Source organism: Jaculus jaculus, chromosome 2, assembly GCF_020740685.1.
Source record: "Jaculus jaculus isolate mJacJac1 chromosome 2, mJacJac1.mat.Y.cur, whole genome shotgun sequence".
Lineage (NCBI taxonomy): Eukaryota > Metazoa > Chordata > Mammalia > Rodentia > Dipodidae > Jaculus > Jaculus jaculus.
The window spans coordinates 163,528,837-163,556,020 of NC_059103.1; the positions used below are offsets into that span (position 1 = coordinate 163,528,837).

The following is a 27,184-nucleotide window of genomic DNA, read 5'->3' on the forward strand; positions in this document are numbered from 1 at the left end:
CATCAACAGTGATCTGCTCCCTCTGCTCATGTAAGCAGAGGTAGCTACACTTCTGCTTGTTCATTTCCAAGTATAGGAAAAGCTGGGTAGCAACAATCAAACCAATATTTGACACCTCTTTAGGTCTTATTATCCTCACCAACATCATCATTGTTAGAGAAAACACAAATGTTAACACAATCATGACATCTGTGAATGCAAAATCTTATAGTAAGATGGATGGATACCACTTCATAGCTACGAACCAGTCCAGCTGAGATAAAGGCAAGGAAAATTATTGTTTATGCTGAAGGTTTTGTCAGAATGGGTTTCATTGAAGAAATGAAGCTTGAGCTGAGGTAAGAAATATGATACACATGAGAATGATTTTGTTTGCCAGTGGGTTTATAAAACATGAATTTAAATTGGGTCACTTAATTCAAGGAATTAACATAATTTAATGATTTCACAGGTACAAGCAAAGTGAGGTTTTGGCCATGGCTGGATCCACATATATGTTACTCCAACTCCTAATGGTGATTTATGTTATTGCTCTTAAAGAATCTTTGGCATTCTTAACAAATCAACTTCTTATCATATTTAATACTTTAATAAGAATATTTAATTTCCAATGATTTCAACATAAGTTCCAGAAGTAAACCCCTTTTACCTAAAAGGAAATCCCATGCTTTTCTCCAAATAAATTATTGACAACAAAGAATGGAATGCCGTGGGTGACTAGGTTTGAGACATGATCTCACCTGGAGCAAGACCTGATTGAAAGGAAGATCTAAGAGAAGGAAGAGAAAGTGTGGTCAGGAAGAGAAAGAGAAATGAATGACTTTTTCCTAAGCAACAACTTAAGGTGTCAGAGAGGAGTGCTTCAAGCTAAACGATAGCACACACAGAAGCACAGAGATTGTTGTATAGTCTTTGTTTCCTCCTGATTCATTCTCTCTCCCCTCTCTTTCTGTCTCTTTTTTTCCCTCTATTTCTCTCTTCACCACTTTAAATACACTTTGTGTTCAATGTTATAACCTCTGAATAGCCAGAGAAAAAGAAATTCCATGACTAGGCACCTGTGAGCATATATAGTGTTTTATAATTGTGTACACTCTGTGTCTCCACACCAGATACCAACAGCACCTTTTATGATACTATGCAATTACGTGTTTCTATTTCAAGGAATAAAGTGCCATTGGACACTGGTTATGTTTAACAAATAGGTTGAAGTGTGCCTTGAAAAAGAGAAGGAGAGGGCTGGAGAGATGTCTCCATGGTTAAGCTGCTTGCCTACAGAGCCTAATGACCTAGGTTTGTTTCCGGAGTACCCATATAAAGCCAGATGCACAAGGTGGCACATGCATCTGGAGGTTGTTTGCAGTAGCTAGAGACCCTGGTGAGCTCATTCTCTCTCTCTCTCTCTCTCTCTCTCCCTCCCTCCTTCCCTCTCTCTTCCTTTCTCTTTCTCTCCCCTCAAATAAATAAATGAAATTTTTTAAAGTGAAAGAGAAACTAATTCTGTAACTACAAGTATTTCCTCTCAGACTCCAATGGATTTTTGGCTACAGGCTTCTATGTCAAGCATTAGGAAGTTGTGTCATTGTTGTGCCTTCCTCGGTCTTTGAATCGAGCACTATGGAATACTTATATAAAAGATTTAGTAGCCTGATACCACTTTATCCCTGATGGTTGCATATGGTCCAACAAAGAATTAATCAGCTCTTGGTGACTGATTGGATGTGGGAGCCATTGCAGTGTTGCTTGCTTTTGGACCAGCAGGCACCTGGCAGTAGGACCACTCACCTTGAGTTGGGCGGCAGGTAAGTAAACCACTGGGTTAGCAGTTAGAGTTACTCAGGCTTCTGGTGCTTCCTTACTTGCAATTCTATATCTCCACCATCCTGTATTTACATAATATATAAAACAATAGCCTATAATATCTACGTATATATAGGGTACAGATGTGGATAAAGCCTGTAAAACTAGAACCATATCCAAAAGCAAATATAGACAGTTGAACTAGATGAAGGGTGATAGACTGGCAAAGGACTCATGCAACATATAAACAGAAGAGGAGAAGATAGTATGGAAGGTAGTGGAGAGGAGATGGATGTTGGAAATGGGAGGGGAGAATGGGAATCAACAAACTGTGTTTAAAAATGCCAGAATGGGGCTGGAGAGATAGCTTAGCAGTTAAGCACTTGCCTGTGAAGCCTAAGGACCCCGGTTCGAGGCTCGGTTCCCCAGGTCCCACGTTAGCCAGATGCACAAGGGGGCGCACGCGTCTGGAGTTCATTTGCAGAGGCTGGAAGCCCTGGCACGCCCATTCCCTCTCTCTCCCTCTATCTGTCTTTCTCTCTGTGTCTGTCGCTCTCAAATAAATAAATAAAAATTAAATTAAAAAAAAAATTTAAATGCCAGAATGAAAAATAGCTAAATCTCCTCATGACAACTAAAAAATAATAATAATAAATATTATATAAATATAAAGAAATAAATTAAGAGCCAATTGATATGCCTATGGAGTAATCAATTGACTTCTATTGCATACATGCTCTTTCTAACGTGCTGGTTATTTGGTAAGAAGAGACAAATAACAATTCACAAAGCAAGAAGTGATGTGTTACAGGTAAATATATATTGCAGATTTTGTTGGTTACAGTAACTCCAACTCTTCCAAACAGAAACCCATCCATTTACACAAAAAATTCACCAGTAAGTAGTTTGTTTATGAAGTCTAAGCAACTACAGTTAACGTTCATTCATGGTGTGCTTCCAGAAATAAAAAAACAGGGCCAGGTGACAGCAATAGCTGGGTAATCATGGTGGAAACAGTGAACTAGATCCACATGTCAGATCTTTATGAGCAGTAATATGAGCAAGTTACAAACTGTCAATCTACTCAGATATTCTGTTTCCAATGTAGATAATTGCTATACCTGGTTAATAAAATATAAAAACAGTGATACTATCTCTTTTCTACCTATAGCATATTATAAAAGCTCCCTTGTGGAGCTTTGGGGATGGCTCATCAGGTAGGAGTTCTTGCTATACAAGCTTCCGAGTCTGAGTTCAGTCCTCAGCACTTACATAAAGAAGCTAGGCATGGAGGTTCATGGATATAGCTACAGAACTGAAGAAGGAAAAGAAAATACTATAGATGGGGCTCACTAGTCTAGCTGTGGGTTCTGTGAAAGACTTCTCAGGGAAACAAGATGGAATGATGATAAAGGAAGACAATGCCATCTTCCTCTGGCCTCTCCATGCATGTACACAGAGAACACATAGCTGCACACCCATATGTACATACCATGCATTCATGTGCACATGCACGTGAGTGTATGCACACACCCACCAAAAATGTGCAATTGTAATGCAAATTGAGAAGGCATTCTAACACTGTGACTATCTGCTTGTCATGTGGTGGGTGGGTGTTGGACAACAGAATATGCATAATGACTCATATGTTTTAGTCAGCTTCTCATTGCTAGGATGACCATCCAACCAAACACAGTTTATGGGAGGAAGGAGTTTATTTCAACTTACAAAATCCAGGGGAAACTATAGGCGGTGGAAGAGGTTACTTACTTCCATACATTCAGAGGAACAATGGCAACATGCAGAAGCCAACAAGCAGCAACCTTGACCTGGGAGCTCAGACCTCTCACTGTACCTTTGTGCTGGAACTAAGAACTGTCCCCAGTGACACACTCCTCCACAGAAGGAATCTGCCTGTGAGGGGCTGAGCCTGTGAGCCTGTGGGGCCATACATTTACCTTATCATAATCAAACTACCACACTCATGGCTAAGGAAAATTAGCAAAACAAGCAAGGGTGCTGTTTTCCTGATGAACCGGATACCAGCACAAGGAGGAAGGAGACCAACACAGAGAAAAATCAACTCCTACCAAATCAGAGAGCCAGAGCCCCAGAGGCCCCCAACACCTCATCACTGAAGCAGACCAAAAATGAACCCAACATGGCTCAGGGAAATTTTGCGGAAGAGGGGGTGGAAAGAATGTCAGAGCCACATGTTGGGTCAGTATATGCAGAGACATTTATCATACCAATAACTGTGGGCTAACTCCACAAGGCATGACCCATATACCTCAACAAGGAGGGGCTAAGGGGGAGGGGGTAGGTCATGGATGAGCCTAATAAGGGTACCAAACTGCCTGTATTTGCTGAATAGAAAACTAATAAAAAAAAATTAATTAAAAAAGGAACACTCACCCCACCCCACTACAAAATGCAAAGGAATAAAATTAAACTTATTTTATGCAGAGTAAAACAAAATAAATTAAGGCTGAGAGTATATAATAAATTACTCTGAAATGATTGAATAATAGTAGATAGATGGTTGATGATAGATAGATAGAATATAGATAGATAGATAGATAGATAGATAGATAGATAGATAGATAGATAATAAGTAGGAAGAAAAAGATATTGAATGTTTGACATGTTTGGCAAGTACATTGGAAAATAAAAAAGAAAACTTAGTAAAACCTGAGAACCAAGGTAACTGAAAACAAACATGGCTTTAAGAATTATTATGACAATTTAATTCACAAAATTTTTACACTTTTAGGGTAGACTGTCATCTAACCATGAGCTTGGACAGGTAAAGCACAAGGAATGTCACAAAGTCCATGGTCATTGTTGCTGAGAGTGAAGAGTGTTGCTCACATAAATGCCTGAATGTTGTCCTATGTAACTTCACCAGACCATATTTTATTTATCAATATCAATATCCATGCTCCTAACACATCAAATACCCACCCAACCCAAGAAGCAGATATCTGATCCAAAATTTAATGCAGATAATTACTGAATCAGATATCCCTGTGAAAATTATTTTTAAATAACAATAGATTTTTGATTACATGTACATTTAGGGTCTCAACTTGGACTTGCCTGAACTCAAAAGATCAGTGTTAAGCTCAAAAGAAAAAAGTAGAACTGATTTCATAACAATGAAAGGATGATTAACAATTCAGGATATAGAGTGAAACCAGAATTATTTTAGCCACTTGGATTTACTGGACAATGTAAAGATGTCACCACTTGCTTTTAATAATTGTAAGGATCTATTTTTGTGTTCTTTTGTCCTCTGCCTCGGGAAGCTGTTTTTAGTACTATTACTAGCTAAGATGTATAGACACACTGCAAGGGGCTATGCTGGTTAGAAACTTCATGATGCTCAAGGGTTTTTCCCCATGTAAATAATGAGTTGAAGCAGGGTGTGGTGGAACATGCCTTTAATCCTAGCACTCAGGACCCAGCGGTAGGAGAATCACAGTGAGTTTAAGGCCACCCTGAGACTCCATAGTGAATTCCAGGTCAGCATGGGCTAGAGTGAGACCCTACCTTGAACCCCCCCCCCCAAAAAAAAATGAGTTGAATAGTGTTCTGGGTGCTGTTAGCATCAGGAATGACTTCCTGGACTATTCTGAATAGGAAAACATCATAAAGAATGGTTGAGAAAACAATACAAGTTATAGAACTTATCTAATTTTTATCAGAAAACTCTGAAATAGGTTTTTAATTTCATCAAACAACTTTGGAAGTTACCACAATATTCCATATTACTTACTGCTGTTCTTTATCTGGATTATTTTCTCTCCAGCTTAATTATACCTCTTTCACATGTTTCTTTTCAAATTTTCCTCCTCCTTTCCTACTTTCTGCTTCCTATTAGTAGTTCATGACTTACTTTTCTTTACCTTTTTTTGCTTATGTAACCATTCTTTTTTAAATTTAATTTAATTTAATTTTTTATTGACAACTCCCATGACTGTAAACAATAGCCCATGGTAATTCCCTCTCTCCCCCCCTTTCCCCTTTGAAACTCCACTCTCCATCATATCCCTTCCCCCTCTCAATCAGTCTCTCTTTTTTTTTAATGTCATGATCTTTTATTCCTATTATGATGGGCTTGTGTAGGTAATGTCAGGCACTGTGAGGTCATGGATATCCAGTCCATTTAGTGTCTGGAGAAGCATGTTCTAAGGAGTTCTACCCTTCCTTTGGCTCTTACGTTATTTCTGCCACCACTTCTGTATTAGAGCCTGAGCCATGGAAGGCTTGGTAGAGATATTTCAGTGCTGAACACTCTTCTGTCACTTCTTAGCACCACGGTGCCTTCTGAGTCATCCTGAGGTCACTTCCATCTGAAAAGAGAAGGTTCCGTAACCAAAAGTGAGAGTAGCATTAATATATGGGTATGCACATTAAGAGAAATGCTTGCTGGGCAGTTTGGCGAGCTTAGTATACACATTTAGCCAGACACTAGCAGATGTTACACCTCTAGGACTCATAGTACCCCTGTTGCAGGTTTTCAGTATCAGGGATGTATTCCCTCCCATGGAGTGGGCCTCCAGTCAAATTATAGGGTGGTTGGTTTCCCCCATATCACATGTGCCACTATTTCAGTGTCCACTTTTGAGCAGATTCTTTGGTGATTTCTCTCTCTCTCATTAACTGCATGTAGAATGGCTTTTTCCAGCTTTCTGTCAGCTGGTCTACAGGGAGGAGGTTTTCAGCTCAGCTCCAGCAGTATTTCTCAGTGACCTTGCATCCCAAGTATGTGGAGCCTTCAGCAATAGGGTCTAACCATCTATTCCTGGTGGGAAACCAAGGGCCTCAGCAATGGCCTGTAATGTTTTAGTGGCATCAGGGACCTCCCTGGCCCACAACTCACTGGATGGTATCCCATCCCTGGTACTGAAAATTTTCTAGTAATAATCTATGATTCCTGTGTATTCCATTGTCCAAAAATGCGGGTTTCCATATGTCTTATTTATATCCTCTTAGATTTTGATTAGCCCTCACTCCACCTTTCCTTTACTCAGTCTATTCCCTTGACCTCCCTTAAGCCTTTTAACCCCCATTAATCTGTTCTTCTACTTACATATATACATTATCATCCTATTAAGTACCCTCCTCCCTTCCTTTCTATTTCTTTTATATTTCCTTTTTAGCTTACTGGCCTCTGCTACTGAGCTTTCTTCCTACGCACACAGAAGTCCAATCATTTGTAGCTAGGATCCACATATGAGAAATAACTTGCAACATATGGCTTTCTGGGCCTGGGTTAACTCACTTAATATAATCCTTTCCAGATCCATCCATTTTCCTGCAAATTTCATAACTTCATTTTTCTTTACCACTGAGTAGAACTCCATTGTGTAAATGTGCCACATTTTCATTATCCACTCATCAGTTGAGAGACTTACTTTTTTCATTGACACTCTAACAGACCATTACATAGGATATTCAAATCCATTAGAATGTGTGTGTGTGTGTGTGTGTGTGTGTGTGTGTGTGTGTGTGTGTGTGTGTATGCATGTGTATGTGGGGGTGAACAGAGAGACAGAGAGAGACACAGAGAGAAAATGACTAATGAATAAGAGTTTGCTTTCTCCCAACCAAGAACAAAAGATGAAAATGGGAGCAAGAGGAAAAAGGGAATGAGGGAGAAAGGCAATGAAAGACAGAAAAGGGAAGACAAAAGCAATGAGAACTTTTGCTTTTACATGAGAGCTCAGCAGATTATCTGTATCTTATACCATATTTCAAAGACATATAATAGATGTTGGCAATGCTTCATCTGGGATATCTCCATCCATCTCTGATTGATCAATGTTGTAGCTGAAGAAAACATGATCTGTATTTTCACCACTTTACTCTGCATTTGAAGTTTCCCAATTCTACATTTAATTCTTTGTATTTGATTATTAATAGTATTTCAATTTACCCTATGATAGAAATTTCATTGTTTGGCCACTATGCATATCATGAGTATAATTTCTGAAGGTATTTACCAGTTCTAATGCATTAAGGTTAAATTCATTAAAATATCATAAATTTTAATTCATGTTCTAATGAAAAGCAATAGTATTACAACTAATGAGAGTAAATGCATTTTGTAGTTATTAAGTCATTATCAAAAACCTAATTTTTTTCTGTTTTAGCAAAAATAAATCACATTCTGGGTTGTAAATCTCATTTGTTATTTCTATTTAAGTAAAATCTAATCTCTAGTATTTAAAAAAAAATACTTCTTTTGGTAATGTAGAGTCCACATGGGTATAAAACAAATATATTATAATTTTTTATTCTACAATAGTCATTAAAATTATGTATTCTACACATTTTACAAGTCATCTTAATCTTATTTTAAGCAAAACACAAATCTAAAGATATCATTCAAAGAATTATTACCTTTTGACATCAATGTTTCATGTGAATTCATGAAATAAGTCAATTTGTCAGTAAAATCAGATGTTGGGTTGTATTATTTCCCAGTTTGGCACTACTGTTTAGAAAGTTTGGCTCCAATTCTTCACAATGTCATTTGTGATGTCAAGTTTCTTGGTATTCCAGACTTGTGTCTGAAATCTTCCTTCGTTTCAAGGTGTCTTTCCTTCCTTACCATTGTTTAAACTCCTTCATACACAGTACCATCTTTTCTCTGCAGCTGGTTTTGTACTGTGCACATGTGAGCTGCTTGCATGTGGCTATTCCCACTGTCAGCCTTTCTGGTACTAAGCTCCTTCTGTAGTATCCTGCAGTCATGTCCCTTCTATTTCCCTAAATGCCTTTTAATTTTGAATAGATCGTATTCCAGCTTCATTTACCATCACCTGGATATTTATAATAATTGTAGTACTTGACACAAATGGAGCTTTGGACATGCCTGGTTGTGAGTACCTTGTTTTTCATGAACCTGTAAGGTAGATGTGTTCATTATTCTTTTGTAAATAACTTTGGTTCAAAATAGACTGAAGTTACACTGGTAAGAATGGCAGAGTTGGAATTCAACCTCCAAAAAAAGATTTCTAAATTATTTTATATCTTTTGGTTTTATGTTTGTTTGTTTGTTTGTTTGTAGCAATGTCCCATTATATAGGTCAGGCTTGCCTCAAACTTGCCATCCTTCTACCTCAGCCTGGACATGTGATACCATACCCAGCTTCTAAAGTATTTTCTTCACTGAGATCAAATAAATAAATTCCTTTTTACTAAAAGTGATGTTGAAACTAACAATAAGTAGCACAGGGAAATGTCTATGAAAAGTATTTGAATATTAACAAATATTGTATCAATGATTTATGCCTTATTATTATACTGATTATATCTTACCTTATTTACAATATACAATAGGCAATTTGTACATTTCAAACATACATATTACTTCATAGAAATTATGATCATTATTCTAATAATCTGATTGAGGACATTTTATATAAACTATATATAGGTTGCCTATGTCAAAGAATGAGAAAAATAAGCATTTTTATCTAAATGATGCCTACTTTAACAGGATTCGGCATTTACTTGTTGAGTAATGAGGTTGTGCAAGAATATCTTACAGGTCATGAGCTTGTAATCAATAAACTCTATTATTGCACAATAAGGACACATTAATTATGAGGCACCAATAATCAACATTAAAGGATAAGAACAAGCTTTCACTACTAAAGCATTGCTATTGATTTTTATAAGCATCAAAATAATATCTCTTCCAGGCCCATTATACAGGTAATAATAACCATTCAGTTAATTAATACTGACTCAGTGAAAATGCAATCTGAGGACTTTAACACTCACATTAATATCAAGAAGTTTCATTAGAATTAAGACCACAATAAATATGAATGAATTAGTAATGATTACACTATTATTTTTAAAGCATTCCTATTTATACTCCTGTATTTACTTTAATCACCATCACTCTAAATATCAATTAACAAGAGCCAGGCTGGGCATATTTATGTAGGAATAACAAGGCATGTAAATGCAACCCAGAGTACCCTGTGCACAATTTATCTACATCCACACATCAACACACCCAGTAGTATGGGAGGTTACCGAAAAAGACATATTACTTACAGCATTTGTGAGGAAATTACATGACTTCCTCTCTGACTTGGAAACACTCATTCAGATTCAAGATGCCAGCAGAGCATTGGAAAACAGTAGGAACCATCCACGTACTTGTGAGATGCTTTGTGGACCTCCATGGCACTCTCCTGTCTAGTCACACTGGGAGGGGCTGGTTTTTAACACTCATAATTTCAAAGGATTTACTGACTATGACCTCCACATGCAACTGACTTTGGACAGAATGTACTCAATGCGGGAAAGGAGAAAATGGAGATGAGTTCTGCTTACAAGCCGCTCGCTTGGATGTGGATGAAGAGTGTAAAATAGTGCCCTTGTATTTCCAGAAGGGCTCAGTGGTGAGGAAAAGCTAAAAGGCCTTACAATAGCCTTTCCTTTTTGGTATTCTCATTCCTGTGGCTGAATCTTTATCTTTCACAAGCTGTCTCTCTCAAAAGAACCAACTCTGTTTTTTTTTTTTTTTTAAAGAAAAGAAAACTCTGACTTTCTTCCCTTCCTTTGCATTCCTTGCTAATGATGGATGGCCCCACATCAGCTGTTTTAGAATCTAATTCATGTTTGGTGCATAAAAGAGCTGAATAGAAAACAGCTAAGTTGGTGAAATTAAAACATCTGTACTGACTCTTAAGTAATAGGCTGTTAGACCTAGCATTTCATAAGTTAGTGAACATGTGATAAAAAGGCAATTCCTAAAAAAAAAAAAAAAAAAAAAATTCTATTACCCTCAGCATCTTGAAACAAAAACAAACAGAATGTTGTCACAGATTGAAGAGGATATTTTCATTTGGAGATCTAACTCTATTCGGGGTTCACATACTACTTGATGACTACTGAAAAATTTCCTCCAGTTGTATGTTTGTCCCCAAATCTTCTGCCTTTCTTCTTGACATTTGAGTCTCATGAGCTGCCAACCATGTGACACTTTTTAGCAGAGAAAGCAGGGCGTTTGTAGTCAATGAAGACAGTAAGCATGTTATGTCACTGCAAGTCCCAAGTTGGAGGAGCATGAAGTTGGCTAGCATTTATTCTAAACGTAAACATTGATCCAAGTTAAGAACAAAGCACAATTTATTATCCTATTGATCACTAAAAGACTAACGCCTTTCCCGTTCCTACAGACACTTATCCAATAAGCTTTGTACAAACCACAGCAGCAATCTGTAATCACTTACAGAGGTGTCGCCAACATAGCTTTAATTACCACAGCATGTGACTTGGAAATGGTTTCTTGAATACAGTAGGAAACCTAGTCCTCAGCATGGCATAAAACCACATTAGGGCTGGGGACATAGCCCAAAAGTGCTTGGTATGCAAGCATGACAACCTGAGTTCAGATCCCCACAGAATTCATATAAATCCAGAAGTCATCTCGCTGTGACAGTGACTGTGGTGAAATAAGAGTAAGAGACAGGAGAATCCCTAGCTAATCCCTAGTCACTCAAGGGCTAGCCAGCTAATAAGAGACACAGCCTCAAACAAGAAGACTAATACCAAGGTTGTCCTGCAACCTCCACATGCATGTGATGACACATGCACTCCCAAATCCCCCAACACACACACACACACACACACACACACACCACACACACTCATCTGTACACACACACCACACACACAAATACACACAAACACATACACAACACACACACACATACCTCACACGCCACACACACACACACACACATATTTGCACAAATATTAAAAGAGACATATTAGGATATTTTCAATGGCTTGAGGCCATTGCCCACTTCTGAAAGAGATGGGTGATGGAATATTCCAAGGAGCGATGAAGTAATATCTTGTCCATTCTCAGTCCATACTTTACTTTCAGGTCAATACTCTATAATCCCTGACAAGAATCTACTCCATTTAAAAAAGAAGTTTCACCTCTCTTTTCTTTTTTTTTTTTTTATTTATTTGCAAGCAGAGAAAATAAGAAGGTGAGTTCCAGAGCCTTCTGTCATTTCAAGTGAACTCTAGATTCCTGTGCCACTCCGTAAACTTGGTTTTATGTGAGTACTGAAGAATCAAACCTGGACCTTTAGGCTCTGCAAGCAAGGGCCTAAACCACTGACCCATCTCTCCAGTCCTCTACTACTTTTAGAGCACTTCCTTTGTGACAAAACTATATAAATTTGTTCTGTGTTCCTTTATCTTTATTGTATCCATTTTAGATGACAGTTGGTCTCTTTTGTGTGTGTGTGTATATATAATCTGTATCTATGAGTAGATATCAATAATCAGATTCCATGGTGTTGTTACAAAGAGAAACAACATGTAAATTAGGATTACAACCCCCCAAGTTCTTTTTGTTTAGCTGTGAAACTTCATAACGAAAAGCAGTTTCACAGCCTGATACCGGCAGATTAAGCAGCACGGGAAATAGCTGACACACACCTCTACCAGCAGTTGCACATAACTACCTTCTCAGGCACCATGGACAGTCAATTGTAACTACTGTGGTTGCCGATTCCCTATGTGATTTTCTCACTAGTCTCATCAGATACATTTTATTTAACACTAGGTAACATAGAAGGTTTATGGCTTTAGTTCTACTATGTGAAAACACAAGCCTTTCTCTCTCATTTGGATCAAGTTACTGCCATTCTTTAATTTGTGTGAAAGTTTTTGAGAGCACTCTTGGAGATCATAAAAGTATCTGGGCACTTTGCCATCATCTGCTTTGGACTGTAGCAGGTGGAATAGAGAGTGAAAGAAAGCAAAGTGGAAAGACAAGACTCAAAATGCATGATGCTGTGGTCTATATAAACTAGGAAGAAAGAGAAAGTAAGTTGACCTCAAGATAAGTGGAAGGTAATAATGATGACAATAATAATAACAATATCCACTCTTTTAAAGCAGACTGCAGACCCAATGCTAAGTGCATGATGCACATTAGCTAATTAACTCCTGGCAATAATCCCTTCATCTGGGTACTCCTACTATCTTCAAATGATCAATGAGAAAGCCAAGGTTTAAAGAAAATATCTAGCCTACAATTTCTAATAAATAGATGGCAAGGCCAGAGTTCCAAGCCAGGATGTCTGATTCTCATGTTTGCACACTTAATCATCATGTGTTTGGAAGGAGAAAGAGATTAAGAGTTTGGTACTACTTCAAGAAAGCGAAAAGATGAGCCTGTATTCCTAGTGCTGCTGGCAAAATTGGGATCAAGAGTCAGTATTCAAGATAAGCCTCACTTAAGGACGTGATGTCAACTCAAATGACAAGATACAACCAAGTATGACATGAAAATGTGTGTGGAAATATTTGAGTAAATCTAAATAAGCACTGGCTGGGTGCATTATTTATAATACTTTCAAATAAATGCAATTAACATAAAGAAAATATGATGACAGAAACTAGAACAATAGAGAATGGATGTTCAAATTAAAAAATCATAAAATTGGGCTGAGGAAATGGCTCAGCAAGTAAGAGTGCTTACCTCAAGCAAGAGGGCCTGACACAATCTGAGTTTTATTCCCCAGGACACACATAAACATTCAAGTATGGCCATACATGCCTATAGACCAAGCCCTGTGGGGATCAGACTGGAGAATTACTGAAGATCCTGAAAACTGCAGCTGCGCATTCGGAAAGAAGCTCTGTCCCAAAGAAATACCTGAATTAGCAAGAGGAAAGACAGCCGATGTTCACTGCCCTCATGGACCTGCAGTCACATCAGTGCATGGCCATACACCACACACACACACCACCACCACCACCATACCATACCACATTTCACACATACACACACACACATGCACAGAGAGAGAGAGAGAGAGAGAGAGAATTATAAAATCAATACATTGTATAAAGCATAAAAAATATTTTATGTTAATTTAAGTATACTAATGATAAAATATGTATATTTAGTCAATGAATAATCAGTATTAATGCTTAACTTTTAAACTAAAAAAAGAAACTACATGTCATTTGGGGGGTGGGATTTGAGCTAGGGTCTTGCTCTGGCCCATGCTGACCTGGAATTTACTATGGAGTCTTGGGTTATCCTCACACTCACAGAGATCCTCTGCCCTCGGCCTTCCGAGCACTAAGATTAAAGGCTTGCACCACCACACCTGGCAGAAAGAGAGAGGGAGAGAGAGAAGACACACACCAGGGCCTCTAACAGGTGCAAAAACTCCAGACACATGTTCCACTCTGTGCATCTGGGTCTATGTGGGTTCAGGGGAATTGAACTTGGATCATTGAGCTTTATGGACAAGCACCTTAACTGCTGAGCAATCTGTCCAGCTCAAGAAAGAAAATACTTTTTTGTATTATATTTTATGTCAGGCAGATATTTGAAAAATAATGCCTACCAATTTATAAAAGCCCACTGTATAGGAAATTATACAAATTATATTGAAAGACATTTTTAAAACTAACTGAATTAAGAGCATGTCATACTAATGGGCAGAGAATGAAATTGATATATAGACTTAAAGCATTGCAATAAAACCACAAGTGTCAAAATAATTCCAAAGTTTGTAGTTAAAAATTTTAAAAACAGCATAGCTTAATATTAGCTATTTATTTTTATTTTCTGTTTATTTGAGAGAGAGAGAGAGAAGGACACGGCAGGGGCAGGGGAGAATGGGCATGCCAGGGTCTCCAGACTCATGCAACCCCTTATGCATCTGGCTTACATGGGCTCTGGGGAACCACACCTGAGTCCTTTGGCTTTTCAGGCAAGTGCCTTAGTCACTAAGCCATCTCTCCAGCCTCAATATTAGCTATTTTTGATATAGAACCACATGTTTCCCAGGCTGGCCTTAAAATCATTATGTAACTACAAGGATGATCTTGAACTTCTGAACCTCCTGCCCTCATTTCATGATTTCAGGGATTACAGGTATGTAGCACAATGTTTTATGTAGCCCTGAAAATTAAGTCCAGGTTTTATGCCTTCTAAGGAAGCACTCTACAAACAGAACTATGTCTCTAGCCTTAATAATTGTTATAAAACAACAGGAATTAGTATAGCATGGTATTTGTTAAGATTACCAAATATTGCACATAAATAAAATAAGCACAGGAATAATTCTTAAATATGAAAAAATATTATTTTTAATATTGTTTTGAAACACGGTATGATTATATAGCCAAAGATAGCCTGAAATGCATTCTGTACCCCATGCTTGCCTCAGAAATGTATCAGTCCTTTGTGCCTCAGCCTCTCTGGTGCTGAGATTACCGGTATAAGCCACTGTACCCAGAGAAAATGTTACACATAGACCCTAAGAGGCAAATCAAGGAAAAGATGACTCAAAAGTCAATAAAAAAATACAAAGTTGAATTTATAACTAGGATAATAACAAAGTTAAGATCAGTTGTACTTTAGAGATGGCCATTCAATGAGATATAGAGAAAAATGTTTTATGATCATAGGAATTCAGTAATTAATTTGTTATAAAATATAAAGTAGATTGTAAAAAAATAAACTTCTTGCCAGGGATGGGATACCTTCCAGTGAGTTGTTGGCCAGGAAGGTCGCTGATGCCCCAAAACATTACAGGCCATTGCCAAGGCCCTTGGTTTCCCAGTAGGCTTGGGCTGTAAGGTCACTGAGGAATCCTGCTGGAGCTGACCTGAAAACCTCCTCCATGCAGACCAGCTGACAGAAAGCTGGAAAAAGCCATACATGCAATTCAATGGGAGAGGATTCACCAATGATGATACTTAACAGTAGACACTGCAATCTTATATTTGGCCAGCCAAGCCAAATGAGTCAATGGGTGCAGTAGTGGCACATTTGTTATAGGGCAAACCAACTGCCCTCTAATTTGAGTGGAGGCCCTCTGCATGGGAGGGAACACATGCCTGATACTGAAAACCTACAACAGGGGTAGTCATGAGCCATAGGGGTGTAACATCTGCTGATGTCTGACTAAATGTATGTACTATGCTCACCAAACTGCACAGTAAGCATTTCTCTTAATGTTCATACCCATATATTAATGTTACTCTCACTTTTGGTTAGAGAATCTTCACTTTTCAGATGGCAGTGACCTTGGGATGACTCAGAAGCCACCATAGTGCTGACAAAAAGAGACAGAGGAGTACACAGCACTGAAATATCTCTATCACACCTTCCAAGGCTCAGGGTCCATTGTTGAAGAGGTGGCCAAAATATGTTAGAGCTAAAGAAAGGGTAGGACTCCTTACAATATGCTCCTCCATACAAAAAATGGCCTGAATATCCATGACCTCACAGTGCCTGACACTACCTACACAAGACCATCATAATAGGAGGAAAAGATCATGACACCAAAATAAAAGAGAGACTAATTGAGAAGGGGAGGGGATATGATGGAGAGTGAAGTTTCAAAGGGAAAGTAAGGGGTGGGAGGGAGTTGCCATGGGATATTGGTTACAATTATGGAACTTTTCAATAAAAGCATTCAAGTATGACAACAATAAATAAATAAACAAATAAACTTTTGTTAACCATAACAAGAATGAAAATACCTGCTACAAGTGAACAGAAGTTATTCTGATGTTTTTACCCTGAAAAAGACTAGCAGCTAGATATTATAAATAATTATTCTAAATTAATATTGTTTTTCAAAGCTCCCCAAGAAAATAAGTATTCTTAACACTTTTTAATTCAGATTTTCATTTCAACAAATTTCCATTAAAAAATTATGTTGTAAGAAAGGAAAATCAGACTGGGCATTTATGTTTTAATAGACTCCCCACCTTATCATGAGAATATAAGTTATATCCACTTTGTAGATGGCTTCACATTGCTGGAATGAACATCCAACCCAGACACAGTTCATAGGAGGACACGGTTTATCTCAAGCTTAGAGATCTGGGATTAAGTTCCCTCAATGGAGGAAGAAGCTACTTCCATACATCCAAGCACAGAGAAACAGCCAAACACCCCATAAAAACCAAAAGCAACAAGAGGAAACAGCAGTGAGTAGGATGCCCCCCACCCCAGAGCTCAGACTGCTCTACATAATTTTGGTCTGGAAATCAGTTCCTCCCCCAAACACACCTTGGGGCTGGACCTCAGGATCTGTCTCCAATGACACCTCCTCCACCAGGCAGCTGAAGGCCCATTTACAAGCTTTTATAAAACACCTGGTTCGATGAGGGACATATATTCAAGCTACCCACCACCACGATGAGATTTCATTCCCCAGCAAGCAGACTGGCAGTATTAGTAACACAGACAACAGTATATGTTATCAACAATGCAGACTAATGGTTCAAGAAATATAACTTAGAGGATGTGCATATAGAGGAAATGACATTGCAGCATTGGGCATTATTCAGTAAATGTTATAATGCACATCCCTTCAGGTAAAACAAACTTCTAGAACAACTATTGCAAATACATCACAACATGTTCAAAACATGGACATGAAATGTTTAAAATTTTTGATCAAAGCAATATTCATTCACGGCCAAAAATTAAGAACCAGCTCAATTTTTCATTCATGATGTTAAAATAAATTTGAAGTATTCTTATAGTAAAAGAGCATGTACAGATGAAAACTATGAATAATTGCATAAAGTGAATCTTACAACATAGTATTTTTCAAAAAAAAACGAGTATGTCTATATAATGATTTAACTTATATCAAGCTACAAAATTGAAATAAATAAGTTGTTTTTTTTTGTTTGTTTGTTTGTTTTTGAGATGGATCTTACTTTCTGGCCCAGGCTTCAAAAGTCACTGGAAAAATTCTATGTCATAAGAATGGCATTTGAATTAAAGGAATGCCTGAAGGTGTAAAACCATCTAAGGACTGATGTAAAATATGACTGTTATTTCATAAGTTGTCCCAAACCTTGGCTTACTTCCCTAAAATTGCTTCTCCCAGTGACAAGTTTGTCTATGTAAGACATACCCAGTCAATGAATTTCAGCTGTCATCGTGATCAACATGGATCACTGAACAATTGACTAGACTGTAATGATCATTATTGATTGTGAATGTGTTTGGAATTAAAATATTGGATACGCTATAGACTATTCATTTCATGAATGTGGAGTTCTGTCATTGAACCATGAGTTTTAATCCTCATGCTGGTCACCTCATCGTATAAAGATCAAAATATTTATTTTCATCCATTTATCTTCCAAAAGAAAAAGTTTAAATGGTTGCATGAAAAATAAGTTAAGCATTTAAGGCATTTTGAATTGAGTATTTTTAAAAGCTGAATATAAAACATACTTTAAAAATCACACACACACACACACACACACACACACACACACAGCTATGTTGATCATTGTCACCGTGTATATGCTTTATGTCTTCATGAGAATAACAGTAGCATAAATCAATATAGTCAGCAGCTGTTGACTGGCAGGTACTACCACATGTCAGGTACTTTTTAGGTGAAGACATAAAACCGTACTGTGCCTTCTGTTGCTGGTCTAGTAGGGCAAAACCAATCAGGTGAAATGATCAGAAAATAATTTAAACTTCATAGATTAAAAGTACATTGTCATAAGTCACCACCCTGGTGGGGTTGGGGGACATGCAGAACAGGAGAACTGGCTAAATCAGAAGGGGTGAAGTTCATTGAGAACATGACCGTGAGCTGAGACATAACATTACAATGACATTGCACTTAAAAATAATTATTTATGAATGGAGAAAAAGGAGTCTAGAATAGATGTAAGAACAATTCAGACAGAGGGAAATCTGCTTCTGGCAGATCTGAAAATGTGAGAAAGACTATTGTGAATGATGGCAGGAAGAATGCGTGGGTCAGCTGAGACATGAGGCCAGAGCCAGGGGTAAAGACCAGCAGATGCATAGGCTTCAAATATCATGGCTTTTACCCACATATGTCTAACACAGCCATAGTTGTATGGCTATCCCAGGTTATTAGAAACAGCACACCTACCCACCGTTTCACCCTTAAATACATCCCAGTCCTCTGAGGAAATTGCATGAGCACTCTTTAAAGGCCACATTATAGATTTTGGTCTTTTTCCTAAAAAATAATGGAAAACATTTAAAATGTTTGGACAAGATAATGATAAACTTTGCATCTGAAAAATTCATTCATGCTATGAGGTGTGAAAACATCGGAGTGGGGACGGTGGTGGGTTCAGGGACACCTGTTAAATAGCTGATGCAAGAGGCAGGGAAAGAATGGTAGGAATGGGGACAAAGTGATACTACAGCTGCACTGAAGGAGTGTGAAGCTTCCTGTGAGCACCAGGCTAACCGTGCCCCTCTGCCCCAGGCAAGCAGTCAGGCTGTCTGACACTGCGTGCTCCCCAAACCAAAGACACTGTTGAGGAACGTTGTGTCAGGAATGGGAGAAGAGATTTGGATTTGTATTTAGCCAGGACCTATGGAGGTGAGGTGAAGATTCTCAGGTTCCATCATAATAATTATTCGGAGGCTCAAAGCCACAAAAGTCCCTACAGGGAATTGTCACATTTCTAGAAGAGTTTATAATTCTGTGTGGGTGTGTGTCTTATGTGGAGCTCATAAGTGCACATTTCCACAAGAGAAACTAGTTTTACATGTGAGTTCAGACCAAAGTGATTTTTTTTTCTTTTCTTTTCTTTTTTTTTTTTTTTAATGCTGACCTGGAATTCACTGTGAAATATCAAGGTAGCCTCAAACTCATGACAATCATCCTACCTCTGCCTCCTGAATGTTGGGATTAAAGTGTGTGCCTCCACAGCTGGCTTGAAGTGACTTCTTTAATCTGCATTCTGGCAAGTTACAGCAGAGCACAACTTAAAGAATCAGGTTTGATAAAATATACGGAGTAATTTATACCAAAGCAGGTTCATTTCACATGCAAGGGGTCATGGAAGTTTATGTCATTACTGGACCTCACATAAGAGGAGGAGGAGGAAGGGGTCAAGAGTAAGTAGGAGGTGACAAGAAACATGGCTCAGGGAAATTCTCAGAAGAGGAGGTAGAAAGATTGTAAGAACCACAAGTTGGGACATTATGCACAAAGACATTGCCTTTTCCCCATAACTGATGGCTACCCCCATGATGCACAACCCACAATCCCCATGGGGGTAACTGGCATCTCCAGTGAGGAGAGTCCCTTCAGAGGAAGAAGGACAGGGATGAGAGTAAGGATGGTACCAACATGTGCTGCTTGCACACTGAGTATGCACGTAACTAGTAAACCAAAAAAAAAAAAAAAATGGTTAAGAAAAGAAAGGCTGGAATACCTAGAATTAACATAAGAATTACCAATCTCTAACAAAGTTGGAGATTTTCATGGGATCGCTAAGGTGCTATTTGAGATGTTGGTGAATAGCTATGGCACACCTTTTTCTTAGAATATGGCAGTCTTGGTCCCAAATGGAATTTCTATATACACATTGGCATAAATCTCTTATTGTCTTATAGAGCTCAGGATACATTGTGCAGTTTGTTAACTAGTAGAGGCAGTCATTTCACTTGTGGCAAGAATGAACTAAGTGAACACCTATCTCCTTCCTCTCACCAAGGACATTGACCACAAAGAAAACTGGAGGGTAAAACTGGAAGAGTTGGGTTTGTTCCCAAGAACAGTTTCTGCTTCCTTCGCTTCAAGATGTAATAGAAATAGCTTTGATCAACACAATTAAATTGAGAAAGATAATACAATGCCCATGGTGTCTATTTGGTTTGGGGCTAAAATTCCTCCCAAACTGATGCTTTGAGCCGACAGCACTATTTTGGGCATGTTTAGAGCATTCAAGAAATTGGATCTGGATGGCAGAAACAGGGTCCAAAGGGCATATTTTGGCACATTATATCTAGCCAAGAGTTCCTGCCACTCTGTCTGCCTCCAGGTCTACTTTGATATGAACAGTGTCTGCATGTGCCTCCATGGACTGAGCTGCTTGGCCAGACCTTACCCACCATGATGTACTGAAGCCAAGAGTCAACATAAAACATCTCTCCCCTTATTTCTTTTATACATATGATCACAGCCACATGAAAGTAACTAATACAGCACATAGATCATCTCTCCTAACCTAGTGGGAAGAATGAAAGAAAGATTTACTGGAAGAAAGCTGATTTGATAGATAAAGTTCTTCTTCAGAGACTTGAGGCTTTCTACATCAGTCTTCTTAGTAGGGAGAATAAGAGTGTCATGAGGATTTTTTGGGGGGGGGCTTTTAATTTTTATTTGTTTATTTGAGAGTGACAGACAGAGAAAGAAGCAGAGAAAGAGAGAAAATGGGCACATCAGGGCCTCCAGCCACTGCACACAAACTCCAGATGCATGCACCAACTTGTGCATCTGGCTTACATGGGTACCGGGGAATTGAGCCTTGAATGGGGGTCCTTGGGTTTCACAGGCAAATGCTTAAACACTAAGCCAACTCTCCAGCCCAAGGAATTTTCTCTGAAAAGAAAAGAAGGCTGGAGATATGGCTCAGCAGTTAAGTGTGTTTCCTGGTCAGGGATGAGGGCCTGAAGGGCCTTGAAGCCACCAGAGTTTAAAGTAACCCAGCATTGATGTGATTTTGATTGTTGATTGTAGTCATGTGTGTGTGTGTTATAATAAATTTTGAGAAAATTAATGTATATGAAAATTAATGTTTTTTGTCCATACACTATGGAAGTAAATACATTCTGGATGCCAGAACACATCACCAATGGAATGCCACATAATATTACCTTGATTTAAACATATACTTATTTTGTGTAAAGCTTGGTGCCAATAAATCAGAATAATAATTACTAGGATTTTTTTTTAATTTTTTATTTATTTGTTTGAGAGAGACAGACATAGAGAGAAAGACAGAGGGAGAGAGAGAGAATGGCCGCGCCAGGGCTTCCAGCCTCTGCTAACAAACTCCAGACGCGTGTGCCCCCTTGTGCATCTGGCTAACGTGGGACCTGGGGAACCGAGCCTCGAACTGGGGTCCTTAGGCTTCACAGGCAAGCACTTAACCGCTAAGCCATCTCTCCAGCCCAATTACTAGGATTTTGACAGTTTAGTCCAATATACTACATGTACTTTTTACTAAATAATGATGGTAAAAATTACTGGCCCACAGTTAGAAATCAAATGAGAACCAAATCTCTCATTTTAATTTCTATACTCTGTCTAGTTCCAGTTGTCATTTATTGCTATTGTCCATTTTTCCCATCTTTTTTACTGGTTTTTCAAGGTAGGGTTTCACTCTAGCCCATGCTAACCTGGAATTCAATATGTAGTCCTAGGCTGGCCTTGAACTCACAGCAATCTTCCCACTTCAACCTCTTGAGTGCTGAGATCAAAGCTATCCAAGGCCTTCAGCCACTGAAAATGAACTACAAACACATGCGCCAATCTGTGCATCTGACTTTACCTGGGTAGTGGGGAATCCAACCCTGGTTGTTAAGCTTTGCAGGCCAGTTCCTTAGCCACTGAGTAATCTCTCCAGCCCTCCCTTCTCTTTTTGATATGTGAGATATTTGAGAACACAAGTGCCTGAATTGTGTAGCTTCATATTCTGTCACCTCTATTATACAGAAGAAAATTTTAATGTTAGATGACTTTTCTATTTTTATGAAGTATGTGAAAATATGATGACTTAGAACTTTTACCTTAGAAGCTGCTGGTCTAACTGGTTCCATAATATGCTAAACAAGAAGGAAAGGTGGATGAAGAATTCCCATTAACAATACAGAATGTTCTTAATATATTATTTAATCAACAAATAGCTTGTGTGACATCATGCAAAGCACTATAATTCTAGTGTACTTCGGATGCAGAGTGGAGTAATCAAAAATTTCCCTGCAGTACACAGAAAAAAAAAATTATTCATTGGATGGTTTCCTTTTGCTTTTCATTTAGAGTAGCAAATTGATATACACTGTTTCCATATATTGTTATTATGACATGACAGATTTCTGAACAATTTTCTTTACCAATTACTCCCAACCTCAGGTGAACTGAGAAAATCTTTCTTTTTCACATGCTAAGGCACTTTTTCAATGAGAATATAAAAAGGAATGACTTTATTATATTGTAAAATGACACAGTATAATTCAATAAAGCAATTTGTGACCAGTTTGAAAGAGATAAGTGAGAAAAAAAAAAAAAAAACAAAGTCTCTGGCACAGAGAGTGTCTGCCTCTTGCTTTGATATCTTTTCTAACACTGCAGAAGGGAGTCAGGTCACCTCTCCTCCTCCCAGGCTGTTCACTAACCATCTGTCAATGTTGAAAAAATACAAAGAGTATTATGCAATTATTTTCTGTAAGGAAAAAGATAAATGAAAACTTTCAAGCTAAAACTTTCTTAGAATGACAGAAGCAGTATCAAATTTTGCTTTTAAAAGGTCTGGGTAATTTCTCTGCATGTCTTAATATTTACTCCAAAGGAACCTTATCACAAACAAGCCTATACTTTCAAAGGGATAAATGCATAGGAAGTATTCAAAAATGCAATATTTCCAGTGTATTTTGGCAAATAGTATCATAATAAAAATACTCTACCATTCCATAAGTATTTAGGACACTATATATATCGAGGATGGTAAATGCATGTATATATGATCATGCACACACATGTATGATTTGGGAATGGAAATGAATTTTATTTTACAACATAAAGGCAAAGGAATATCTACTGTCTTTATTTTTCCATCTTTCCAAGAAAGTAGAAAGTGAAATCTCAGTGATATATTGAGCTTTCCTCTGCAGTCCTCAGGTTATAACAGAAGCTCATCATGGGACTTTGGAAACGAAATTTGCTTCTGCTTTTGTCAATGCCACTGATGAGCTAAATAAACCTTGTCCCAACCTCAGTGGTATTTTGGAGAGTGTTTAGGCAATAACAAAAGGCAGTCCTCATGAATTCACCTGGCAAATTAATAATGTATTCAGCCCCCAAGATCTAGGCTCTTCCAATTCCTTGCCATCACCACCTCTCTGAAACATTTGACTGATGTTATTGCTCAGGACACAGTATCACACTGAGCACATGCCTCTACTATACCTCTAACTTTATAAGAAACTAAAACTAGATAAAATCCACCATGATGATCATCATGACCATAAGGAGTTAATAATTCAGTATAAAACATAGAAGTGAGATGTTTTTCATTGCTATATTTCAGTGATCATATTTCAAAATATCATACTGATTTTCCTAGACTAACCCAGATTTGAAGCCATCCAATAGGTAGTGTAGTTTATTCAAAAGCACAATCAACATGAAAACATGAAGAGGATGAAAGTAAGATGAAGCTACCTGGAAAATAAACAGCAAGGTGATCCTTCAGGCTATTATAATTTGGGCCTAGGAGAAAGAGGAGAGTGAGCTAAAAGATATTGTATATTAGATATCCAATATTAGATATATATAATATATATATTAGATAAGACTTTTCTATCAATGTCAATTTGCTATGAAAATGTTTTTGTGTTTATATGATAAAATATCCTTAACCTAAGAAAATATATGTTGAATAATATTTTTTTCCTTTTTAATTTATTAGATATGAACACACTTAGTATGTAAACAACACATGTTGGTACCATCCTTTCCCTCATCCCTGCCACATTTCCAAAGAGGCCCTCCTTGTTGGAGATGCAGGTCAACCCCATGGGGATTGTGAGTTATGCATTGTGGGGCCAGAAGTCAATTATTGACGAGAGGCAATGTCTCCATGAATAATGTCCAAACTTGTGGCTCTAACAATCTTTCTACCCCTCTTCCACAAAATTCCCTGAGCCATGTTGAGTGCATTTTAAGTCTATTCCAATGATGGGCTCTTAGGTTCCTCTCTGGATCTCTGGTTTGGAAGGTGTTGTGTGCTCTCAATGTCTATCTCCTTCACCCTTGTGCTGATATCAGATTCACTAAAAAGCAGCACTCTTGGGCTGGAGAGATGGCTTAGCGGTTAAGCGCTTGCCTGTGAAGCCTAAGGACTCCAGTTCGAGGCTGGGTTCCCCAAGTCCCACGTTAGCCAGATGCACAAGGGGGCGCACGCGTCTGGAGTTCGTTAGCAGAGGCTGGAAGCCCTGGCGTGTCCATTCTCTCTCTCTCCCTCTATCTGTCTTTCTCTCTGTGTCTGTCACTCTCAAACAAATAAATAAATAAATAAATTTTAAAAAAAGCAGCACTCTTGCTCATTTCCCCAATTCCTCTGTGGTTTTAGTAGGGGCCTGGGTGGAGTGCATAGAATTGTTTATCTCCTCAGGTTCCATTCCCATCTGATAAACAGAAGCAGATTCTCCAAGGAGAGTGAAGTTAGCACTGATTAAATAGTATAGCCATTATTAATTTAGAGAGAAATTAAAGGGTGTAGACCCTCTTATATGTCAAGATTAGTAGGAGTTTGTCAATGGCAAGCAGAATCATTATATGGATTTGATTTTGACTTGTTTTCCATTCCCAGATAGTGTTTCCTTTCCACTGAGCAGACCTGTTAGCCAATCCAAGAGCAGTTGGTGTGCCACTATTGTATTTATGTGAGCATCACCTCAAGTTGTTTGCTTCTGAGTTCCTTAGGCTTTGAGTTTCTCAGACATATGTTGGTCACTTTCACTCCATAGATCATAATAGCACCTTCCAGCACTAGATGGGCTAATCTTGCCCTGCTTTCTTCCAGATTCCAACCAGGTATGTCAACATCTCAGGCTGTTCCAGATTAGGAACTTCAGATGAGTGAGATCATGTGATGGTTGTCTTTCTGTGATTATGTGAGTTCACTTAAAATGATCTGTCCCAAATTCAACCATTTTTTTTTCCAAATTTTATTGTCATTTTTTTTTCTTACTGCTGAGTAGAATTCTATTTTGCAGATATACCACATCTTGCTTATCCATTCATCCAATGAATCCATGTCAGGTTGTCTGCTTCTGAGTAGCTTAGACTTTGAGTTGCTCAGACAGATGTTGGCCACTTTCCCCCAGTAACTCATATAGCACTCTCCAGCACTATATGAGCTACCAGTCTGGGGACTGTCTCTCTTCCAGATTCCAACCTGGTCTCTTTCCATGGTCCATACCAACAATTTATGGTGTCTTCAGCAGTAGGGTCTTACCATTAATTTCTAGTGGGTAATATAGTGCTTTGACAGAAGTCTCTCTTGTTTGTTTTGGGAGAACTTACAGGTCTCTTTGATGAATAACTAGGCATCTCTGGGAATGGGGACAATTTAGTAAAAACTATGATAAAGCACTGGAACAAATAGATGAAAATTTAATTTACTGACTCCACTTCAATAGACACAAGTGCAAACAGAGATTTACCACAATCATACAGTACCTAATTCGAATGAGAAAGCTTACACTAAAGTGACAGAAGGTAGAAAGAAGGGAGAAAAAGGAGAGTTTTGAAAAAGCACTGATAGCTGCTCAGCTGGACATCGCTATTGAGAAGGAGTTGCTGGAGAGACTGAAACAGGATACGTATGGTGATATCTACAACATCCCCATCCAGGCCTATGACAAGGTTCTGGAGCAACTGGAGGCAGAGAGTGACTCTTCAGAGGAGGATGAAAAAGACAAGGAAGAAGATGAAGGGAATGTGGGAAAAAGAGAATTTGTGGGACATGATGAGGTAGATGAAAGTGAGCTAAGTGATTCTGAGGATATGGATAAATTGGGCGCCAGCAGTGATGAAGACCAGGAGGACAAGTCCGCTAGTGACAAGGACTAGGCCCTGAATGCAAAACACAAAGACAAAACACCCTTGAAAGGACAGCAGCAGAGAAAACAGCGTATGTAAAAATGAAAAACGAACCTGAGACAGAGCCCTTGGGCAAAGCCAAAACCATTTGATCACCCCCTCAGACATAATCAGCAGTGGACTTTGAGAATTTCCACCTTAAATGCAGTCACATCTCCAATTTTCGCTCTTTTGTCTTGCTCATATTTGTCATTTTAGTGGAGCAAGAAATCTGAAGAAAGTGGAAGAAAAAATATCAAGTACAGAATGGTTAAGTAGTAGCTTGCCAATTAGTGCAGCATAGATCAGCAAAGTGCTGGGGGAAAAAACAAAGTTCTAGTAAATCTTAAATTGTGGTTGGTCCCACCCAAAAGTCTCAAGAATCATCTCTGGGACCTTCACATAAACTAGAATCTTTTGAATTTTAGAGAAAAAGAAAATGCTCTGGCTCCCACCTGGACAAGTGAATCCCTAACTAGTTTCCCTCGATTAGCTCTGCCTACTTGAGGAAGCCAACCCAACCCAGGTTGTAACTTCGGCTTTAAAATGGCATTCAGACTCTACATCAGTAAAATCAGCACTTATCTGACCTGCTAGGGCACTGAGCATTGTTTACTAGAAAGCATCCCACAGATTTTCTTTTGTCACTTTTTGCAGTTTATACCTCTTGTGTGAGCTGA

At 38.3% G+C, this 27,184-nt stretch overlaps 1 pseudogene; it reads left to right on the forward strand.

Moving 5' to 3' along the window:
• Nucleotides 1–303: 303 nt before the first annotated feature.
• Nucleotides 304–26,617, forward strand: LOC101609168 (annotated as a pseudogene).
• Nucleotides 26,618–27,184: the final 567 nt, after the last annotated feature.